The 8,929-nt window shown below is 43.9% G+C and overlaps 1 long non-coding RNA gene across 1 annotated transcript; it reads left to right on the top strand.

Moving 5' to 3' along the window:
- The first annotated feature begins 4,312 nt into the window (after window positions 1–4,312).
- On the top strand, window positions 4,313–6,822 carry LOC147364186 (uncharacterized). Its single transcript, XR_015133551.1, has 3 exons — window positions 4,313–4,946; window positions 5,072–5,131; window positions 5,745–6,822. It is a non-coding gene; the product is annotated as an uncharacterized LOC147364186 (long non-coding RNA).
- Window positions 6,823–8,929: the final 2,107 nt, after the last annotated feature.

Below are 8,929 nucleotides of genomic sequence, written 5' to 3'. Positions count from 1 at the left end.
ATGGCCAATTTAACCTGTCTGAAGGGATAACTCATTGTAGTTTTGATTTGCATTGATTTAATAGTTAGTGGAGTGTCTTTCCGTGTGTTTTTTAAAAAAATCTTATACAGTCTGAGTACAATTTACTTCTTGAAGCCAGCTTCTTAAAAGTCAGCTCTGTTTTGAATTTTCCCCGATGGTTTACCCTAGGACATCTCTTGAGGACAGGTGTCTTTTACAGTCCCACAGGCCTTATGAGTATGAAGTGCCCATCAACTCAGGTTTTAAAATTGTTCTTAGGGGAAAGAGCCACAAGCAGCAGCGTTTCTTCATTCCCCCTTTTTTTGCCTTTCAACTTGATTTTTATTTTACATTGGGATAGAATTGATTTCCAGTGTTGTATTTGTTTTACCCCCCACATGTACCGTTGTAAGAATCTGTGGAGGCCATGTACACCTGGCACCCTTAAAGATGGGCTTCAGATTTTGACCCTTCAACATTCTGGTGTCCAGCCACTGATTTAGCATTTCTAAGGGCCCCATGCTCACTCTAAGGGTTCTGTAATCCGGCCTCTATCTGCCTTTATTGAGATCTGTGCTTCACTTTTCACTTTCATGCATTGGAGAAGGAAATGGCAACCCACTCCAGTGTTCTTGCTTGGAGAATCCCAGGGATGGGGGAGCCCGGTGGGCTGCCGTCTATGGGGTCGCACAGAGTCGGACACAACTGAAGTGACTTGGCAGCAGCATGGGGTCTTTCCTCTTCCATGGGGTCACAAAGAGTCGGACACAACTGAGCGACTTGCACTTTCACTTGCAGTTTCAAGGATCACAGTTCGATGGTCAGAAGTCATAGGTTACAGGTCACAGGTGAGATGTCTGACAGAGTGGGAGCAGATGAAATGGGTCAAGGGTCAGAAATCAGGGGTCACATGTTGAGAGTGAAAAGTCATAGGTCAAGAGTCATAGATTCACCCTCAGAGGTCTTAGGTCAGGAATCAACATATCATGTTAATTCTATGCATAAGTTTTTGAGTAACCGCTATAATGACTTCCACAGTGGCTGTGTCATTTCACTTTTTTGGTATGATTGTGAAGGGTCATAGTTTAAGAGTCAGAAGGCATATGTTAAGGGATCAGGTGTTATAGGTCAAGGGTCAAAGAGTCAGAAGCCATGAGCTGATGGTTTGGGTCGGAGTCAAAGTTTGGAAGTCATATGTCAAAGGTCATAGATAAGAGTTCATAAATCAAGTCATAGGTTGATGGACAGAGGTCATAGGTCATCATACACTGATATATATGTGTATCATATGTGTGTGTCTTTGAAATATATATATGTAATACTGTACTAATATATTACATGGCCTTCCCAGGTGGCGCAGCAGTAAAGAATCTGCTTGCTAATGCAGGAGATGCAAGAGATGCAGTCTGGATTTCTGGGTTGAGAAGATCCCCTGGAGTAGGAAATGACAACCTGCCCCAGTATTCTTGCCTAAAAAAACTCCATGGACAGAGGAGTTTGCTTTAAAAAACAAACAAATAAGACTTTGGCAGCCAAAGCTGAGCAATGAACTGGATGTTCTCACTGGGTCTCTCTCCCTGAAACATAGAAACCTGTTGATTAAATGGGTGGAGAGCCACAGAACATCATGACTTAAGTGGAAAGAAAGCATACCAGTTTAATACATATCATCCCCATTACATGGGAACCATGCCGTGGGCTGGCCCTGCTCAGCGAGGCCTGAGAGCAAAACAAACTACCTCTTTGTTGCACACAACAGCATTCCCTTTGTAACCACTTGAAGATGGACTAGTTAACATCTCTTATCCTCCCTGGAGCCACTGGACAGCCAGGGTGCCTGTCAGCAAGAGAAGTGTGTGGGCACCCAAACCTGTATATGTATGTCAGGTGGAGGGAGCTGCCAGGAGTACTAACTTCTGTGTGTTGAGAACGAAAACAGGGCGTGGAATCTGAATCAGAACTTAGCTCTGATGACCACGTGTCCTAGAGGCCAAATCCTACTTTTAAATAATGTGTTGCATTGTGTGGAATTCTCCAAGTCAGAATACTAGTCCTGATTGTGGGGACAGAAATATAGAGTCCTTCCAAGTATAGTATTTCTCACAGGGGAGCATTTGATAGCCCAGGAAGTTAGGAGAGTGGATTATAAGAATTGTGTCCTTGCATTTCAATAAAGACCTGAGACAAATAATATTATGGGGATCTTTGGAAATCTCTAGTCACTGGTCACTTTCCCGTGGTTTGTGATGCTGGGTTACTCTGGTGTGACTGCGGTGGGACCAAGTAGAAAGGGCAGGAAGCTCTTGAATTGGGGCTTGAATTCTGATGTGAATCCTGGCCAGTGCTCGTTAAGTTTGGTGACCTTGGACAATTTAACTTTGTGAAGCTTCAGATTCTTATTCAAAAAAGGACCCATTACTAAACAAAATGATGTATACAAAGTATCTATCATACCACATGGCATACAGTAGGCATTAAACAATCTAGAAAAAAGTTAGCTGATAATAGGTAAAGGCTAGACATTAAAAGTTTCCCCCCCAAATTTCCTAGCTTCTTCTGCCAAATTTCCTAGCACTGATGTCTGTCCCTCCAACCTTCTTTCCTAACAACTTCAACTTTTAATAATGGAAACAGCTTGCTGTTCCAGAAACAATTTTAGGGAAGAAAAATCTTCCCCATAAAAATAAACTTAAGCCTACTGTAATTATAAATGTATTATTTTTTACTTCTGCAATTTAAAATACTCCCCAGCAATTAGTTCAGTTCAGTTCAGTTGCTCAGTCATGTCTGACTCTTTGCAACCCCATGGACTGCAGCATGTCAGGCTTACCTGTCCATCATCAACTCCCGAAGCTTGCTCAAACTCATGTCCATCGAGTTGGTGATGCCATCCAACCATCTCATCCTCTGTCATCTCCTTCTCTTCCTGCCTTCAATCTTTCCCAGCATCATGGTCTTTTCCAATGAGTCAGTTCTTGCATCAGGTAGCCAAAGTATTCAGCTTCAGCATCAGTCTTTCCAATGAACATTCAGGACTGATTTCCTTTAGGATGTACTTGAGAGTCATTTAGGGACTCTCAAGAGTCTTCTCCAACATCATAGTTCAAAAGTATCAATTCTTCGGCGCTCAGCTTTCTTTATAGTCCAACTCTCACATCCATACATGATTACTGCAAAAAACATAGCTTTGACTAGACAGACCTTTGTTGGCAAAGTAATGTCTCTGCTTTTTAATACTACCCCTTCATTTAACCTTGTTCTTGTACCATCACATATTGAAGAGAAATCAGTATTACAGCAAAGCTTAGATAGTTTAACTTAACAAGAATTTGTACAATTATTTTTTTAAAAAACTTTGGCCTTTGGGGCATTATTTAAAGTGGACTGCTATTTAAAAGCATAATTTCTGGGGCTGTTCAACTTTCTAATTAACTTTAAAGTTAATTCTGCTTTTGTATATAAAAATGTTTCCCACTGTCATTAGGAAAATTACCAAGGAGTTTCTTATCATATTTATCTACATGCTTGTCAGTTACCAATCCCCCTGAAGCAGCCCCTTTCCATGGCCATAGCATTCATAGTCCAGTTTGATGATCTCCCTGCCACATTTACATTTTTAGTAGGAAGCTCTTGAAAACCTGACCATTGTCAAAATCTGTACTGAGTACGGAGACTTCAGTCAGACTTCAGTGTGACAGATGGTAGAAAGAAATATTTATATGGAGGCTGTGGGTGGGAGAGAAGACACTTCCCAACTGTTGCTAATAATTAAACTTGCAGTAGCTGCCGGTGGGCCACACAGGCACAAACCTGGCAAAGTCTCCATCAGTCCTGATGGGTTTTCCTTACAGCCAACAGCTGTAGGCCATTAGTTACTCTTTGGGGCCCCAGGATTCTTCTCGGATGGCTCGGTCTCCCTCACAGCCTCCTCCAGGAAGGAGGCCTGGTTCTCCCAGGAGAATTGCAGCTGAGAAGGACAGCACCAAGCTGGCTTTCAGAGAGGTGGGGCAGCAGATTGATGGTAGGTGCTGGGGTGGGACAGGTGGAGAAAGTTAAGGGTTGGAAATCATCTTCCTGGGTGTCTCCAGAAGGACAGATCCACTGGGAACAACACAGAGGGGGGCTCGGGCAGCCAAGGACGTCCAATGACATGAGAAGGGAGGCAACCTGCCTATTTCTACCATCTTCACTAAAGCCTACCTTGCTTATTTTTAATGAAATGTTTAAAAAATAAAATGTAAAAAAAAGGTAAGTTAAAAAAATAACAATCTAGGTTGGTGGATTTGTCCTTCTGTTCTCTTCCAGAGCCCCTCAGTGTAGACCCTGGTCGGCTCTGCCGGTGTTGGAAACATTGCCACCTGCTGGACCCTTTGAGAATGTCAGCAGGCCCTGCCCTTCAAACCCAGTCGCAAACTTGACTGGTGCCAGCGTCAGCAACTCAGCCACCAGAGTTGGGGTGCACGGGACCCAAGACCTGTGGCTGCTGGTTGCTCGAGGGAGAGATTAGTCGAGCCAGAATATTGGCCAAAATATAGACATAATTAGACATAGTTTTTAACATTTAAGAGGATTGTATTAAATTCCAGGACTTGCCTCTTGAAATGATCTCATTCTATGATTATGTTACCTCCATTGGGCTTCCCTGGTGGCTTAGGCCATGAAGAATCTGACTCGGATCTGATCCCTAAAGAAGGAAATGACTACCCACTCCAGTATTCTTGCCTGGAGAATTCCATGGACAGAGGAGCCTGACAGGCTACAGTCCATGGGATCACAAAGAGTCGGACAAGACTGAGCGATTAACTTTCACTTTCACTTTGTCATTCGCTGAAGGATTTGGGAACAGAAAGGTCAAGACCTCCTCTGTCCTCTGTAGATCTTCAGGCCCTGATTTGAAATGATGTGTGTGCTCAGCCCTAGACTTTCAAGGCAGCTTCAAGTGAGATGTATGTAATTCCTTTGCTCTGACAACATGCTCCACTCTGTTCTCTCTGCTTCATAATTAACTGCTTTTAAAGAGAATTTATGGGGCCTGATGAATAGCTGAATGTTTCTTTCTTTGAACTCCCAGATGTTCTGACCAGATTCCAGCCTCCAGTCCCTGTTCCCAGCCCTTCACCAGAGCCGTCGGGTAAATTTTCTAATCCTCTCCGGGACATTCCTATTTCCTGCCGAGAAGTAAGAAAACAACAGTGCTTCCCTAAGGGCGGTATGCCTCAGCCCTGCCTCACAATCTCCATTTTAGGAAAAATGTTTCCCCGAGCACGAATCCTCTGAAAGGAAAAGGCCTGTGAGTCTCCTGGGAAAGAATATGAGACCCCACCGTGAGGATTTGCCGTAGAATTTCACTGCATTCCTCTGCGGGACTGGGCTGTCTAGGAAGTTCATTTTGATTTAAAAATATATCAGAATGGGAATGTGTTTGTGTGAGTAGGCGTGTGAAACAGATTTGAAAAAAAGACAGGCAAAAATAAAGTGGGGAGATAAGGAGAGAGGTCAAAGGCAAATAGTTCTTTCCTTCTAAAAGGATCTCTTCAGAGTGCTTGGATTTTTTATTATGGAAATACTCAAAACATTCAAAACTAGAGAAAATAGTCTAATGAACCACTGGGTGCCCCTCATCCTGCTTCAACAATTATCAACATTGCCAACCTTTATCACTTATCTGCTCCTCTTCTTTTTTTGTACTAGAGCTGGGCCTGGCCAAATCCATGGCCAAAACCAGCTTGCCTCTTGTTTTTCAGGGGAAAGAAAAAAAGGTTTACTGGAACACAGCCATGCCCAATGGTTCTATTGTCTATACCTGTGTTCACATCCCAGCAGCAGAGGTGAATAGTTGTGACAGAAATCGTGTGACCCACGTGCCTGAAATATTTCTTGTCTGGTCTTTCACAGAAAATATTTACACACACACTCAGCCCTGTGCACGTGCATGCCTGCTCAGTCATGTCCTACCGTTTGCAGCCCCATGCACTGAAGCCCACCAGGCTTCTCTGTCCATGGGATTCTCCAGGCAAGAACACCGGAGTGGGTGGGCATGCCCTTCTCCAGGGGATCTTTCCCACCCAGGGATCAAACCCAGGTCCGTAGCACTGCAGGCAGATTCTTTACTGTCTGAGCCGTCTCTTTTACTCACACTTATTTGTTGAAGAAACCAGACTCTTTGTCCTACAAAATCACCACATTTCGGATATAGTTGGGTATATGCTCATTGCACCATTTTACATGACCACAATGCATTATTTTTAATTAGAGTAGGCCTTAAAAAAAAAATGGAGTACAGTTGAATTACAACGTTGTGTTAGTTTCAGGTATACAGCAAAGTGTTTCACTTGCTGCTGCTGCTGCTGCTAAGTCGCTTCAGTCGTGTCCGACTCTGTGGGACCCCGTAGGCGGAAGCCCACCAGGCTCCCTCGCCCCTGGGATTCTCCAGGCAAGAATACTGGAGTGGGTTGCCATTTCCTTCTCCAATGCATGAAAGTGAAAAGTGAAAAGGAAGTCACTCAGTCGTGTCCGACTCTTAGCAACCCCATGGACTGCAGCCTACCAGGCTCCTCCATCCATGGGATTTTCCAGGCAAGAGTACTGGAGTGGGGTGCCATTGCCTTCTCCGGTGTTTCAGTTATATATATACATATACACACACACTTTTTCAAGATAGTGAATATGGTTCCCTGTGCTATATAGTAAGTCTTATTGTTTATCTGCTTTGTATTTAGTGGTGTGTAGTGTGTATCTATTAATCCCAATCTCCTAATTTATCCCTCCCTACCCTTTCCCCTTTGATAGCCATGTTTGTTTTCTAAGCCCGTGAGTCTATTTTTGTTTCGTAAATAAATTCTTTTGCATAATTTTTTTAAGATTCCACCTTTAAGTGATATTGTCTGATATTTGTCTTTCTCCCTCTGACTTACTTCAGTATGTTAATAGTATGATAATATCTACATCCATCCATGTTGCTGCAAATGGCATGATTTCATTCTGTTTTTATAACTGAGTAATATGACCACAGTGCGTTTTTCTGTCAGGCTACATGAGGTGGTGGAGCTTTGGGCTTTCTCCCGGTTTCCAGACCTACCTGGGCAGTACCGTGTGACCTCCAGCAGTGGCCCCACTGCATTGAGGGTGAGCATGCCTCCTTCCTTTGGCGAGCTCCCTGTGATCCTGGTGAAGCTGTTGTTTCCGTCCATTTGGGCTGCTGTAACAAAATATCACAGATAAGGTGGATTATAAGCCACAGAAATGTGTTTCGCACACTTCTGAAGGCTAGAAGTCCAAGATGAGGCCGCCAGCACGGCTGTTTGGGTGAGAGCCCGCTTCCTGGTTCACATGTGTTGCCTTCTAGCTGTGCCCTCACTTAGTGGAAGCAGGCAAGGGATCCCAGTGGGATAGTTTTCCTAAGGCACTAATCCCATTTATGGGCTCCATAGAGGCACGCCCAAAGGCCCCACCTCTTAATACTGTCATCTTTGGGGGTTAGGATGGCAACATATGAATTTTGAGGATACACAAACATTCAGATCACAGCACTGCCTATCACAGCTCCCTGGCCTCCTCTTCATGACAGCCCAAGAGGTGAGCATGAGACTCCCACCCAACTAATTAGAGCTCTTCCCTGGAGAGTTATTTTCTTCCACAGCATTGCCAAACTTTAGCATTGCCAAACATTGTGAGGCATGATCTCACCTAGAGCTGCCTGTAGCCATGCCTGAAAAGTGAAGTGTTAGTCACTCAGTCATGTCTGACTCTTTTTGACCCCATGGACTGCAGCCCACTAGGCTCCTCTGTCCATGGAACTCTCCAGGCGAGAATATTGGAGTGCGTAGCTACTCCGTTCTCCGGGGGATCTTCCTGACCCAGGGATCGAACCTGGGTCTGCTGCATTGCAGGCAGATTCTTCACAGTCTGAGCCACCAGGGAAGCCTGTAGCCATGCCTTTGTTGTTGTTGTTGTTGTTCAGTCACTCAGTTGTGTCTGACTCTTTACAATCCCATGGACTGCAGCATGCCAGGCTTCACAGTCCTTCACCATCTCCCAGAGCTTGCTCAAACTCATGTCCATTGAGTCAGTGATGCCACCTAACCATCTAATCCTCTGTTGTTCCCTTTTCCTGCCTTCAATCTTTCCCAGCATCAGGGTCTTTTCTAATGGGTCAGCTCTTTGAATCAGGTGGCCAAGTATTGGAGCTTCAGCTTCAACATCAGCATCGACCTTCCAATGAATAGTCAGGGTTGATCCCCTTTAGGATTGACTCATTTGATCTCCTTGCAGTCCAAGGGGCTTTAAAGAGTTTTCTCCAACACCACAGCTCAAAAGCATCAATTCTTCAGCACTCAGCCTTCTTTATGGTCTAGCTCTCACATCCATACCTCATTATTGGAAAAACCATAGCTTTGACTATATGGACCTTTGCTGACAAAGTAATATCTCTGCCTTTTAATATGCTGTCTAGGTTTGTCATAGCTTTTCTTTCAAGGAGAAACCGTCTTTTAATTTCATGGCTGCAGTCATTGTCTGTGGTGATTTCTGAGCCCAAGACAAGAGCCTTCATCAAGAGGTTCTTTAGTTCCTCTTTGCTTTCTGCCATAACGATGGTGTCATTTGCATATCTGAGATTATTGATATTTCTCCTGGCAATCTTGATTCCAGTTTGTGCTTCATCCAGCCTGGAATTTCACAAGATGTGCTCTGCATATGTTAAATAAGCAGGGTGACAATATACAACCTTGATGTACTCCTTTCCCAATTTGGAACCAGCTCATTGTTCCATGTCCAGTTCTAATTGTTGCTTCTTGACCTGCATACATGTTTCTCAGGAGGCAGGTATGGTGGTCTGATATTCTCATCTCTTTAAGAATTTTCCACAGTTTGTTGTGATCCACACAAAGGCTTTAGTGTAGTCAATGAAGCAGATGTTTTTCTGAAATTC

The sequence above is a fragment of the Bos grunniens genome, chromosome 10 (assembly GCF_055505025.1).
Source record: "Bos grunniens cultivar Pamir isolate PY7600 chromosome 10, Bosgru_T2T1.0, whole genome shotgun sequence".
Lineage (NCBI taxonomy): Eukaryota > Metazoa > Chordata > Mammalia > Artiodactyla > Bovidae > Bos > Bos grunniens.
This window is presented reverse-complemented; position numbering and strand designations above follow the sequence as displayed.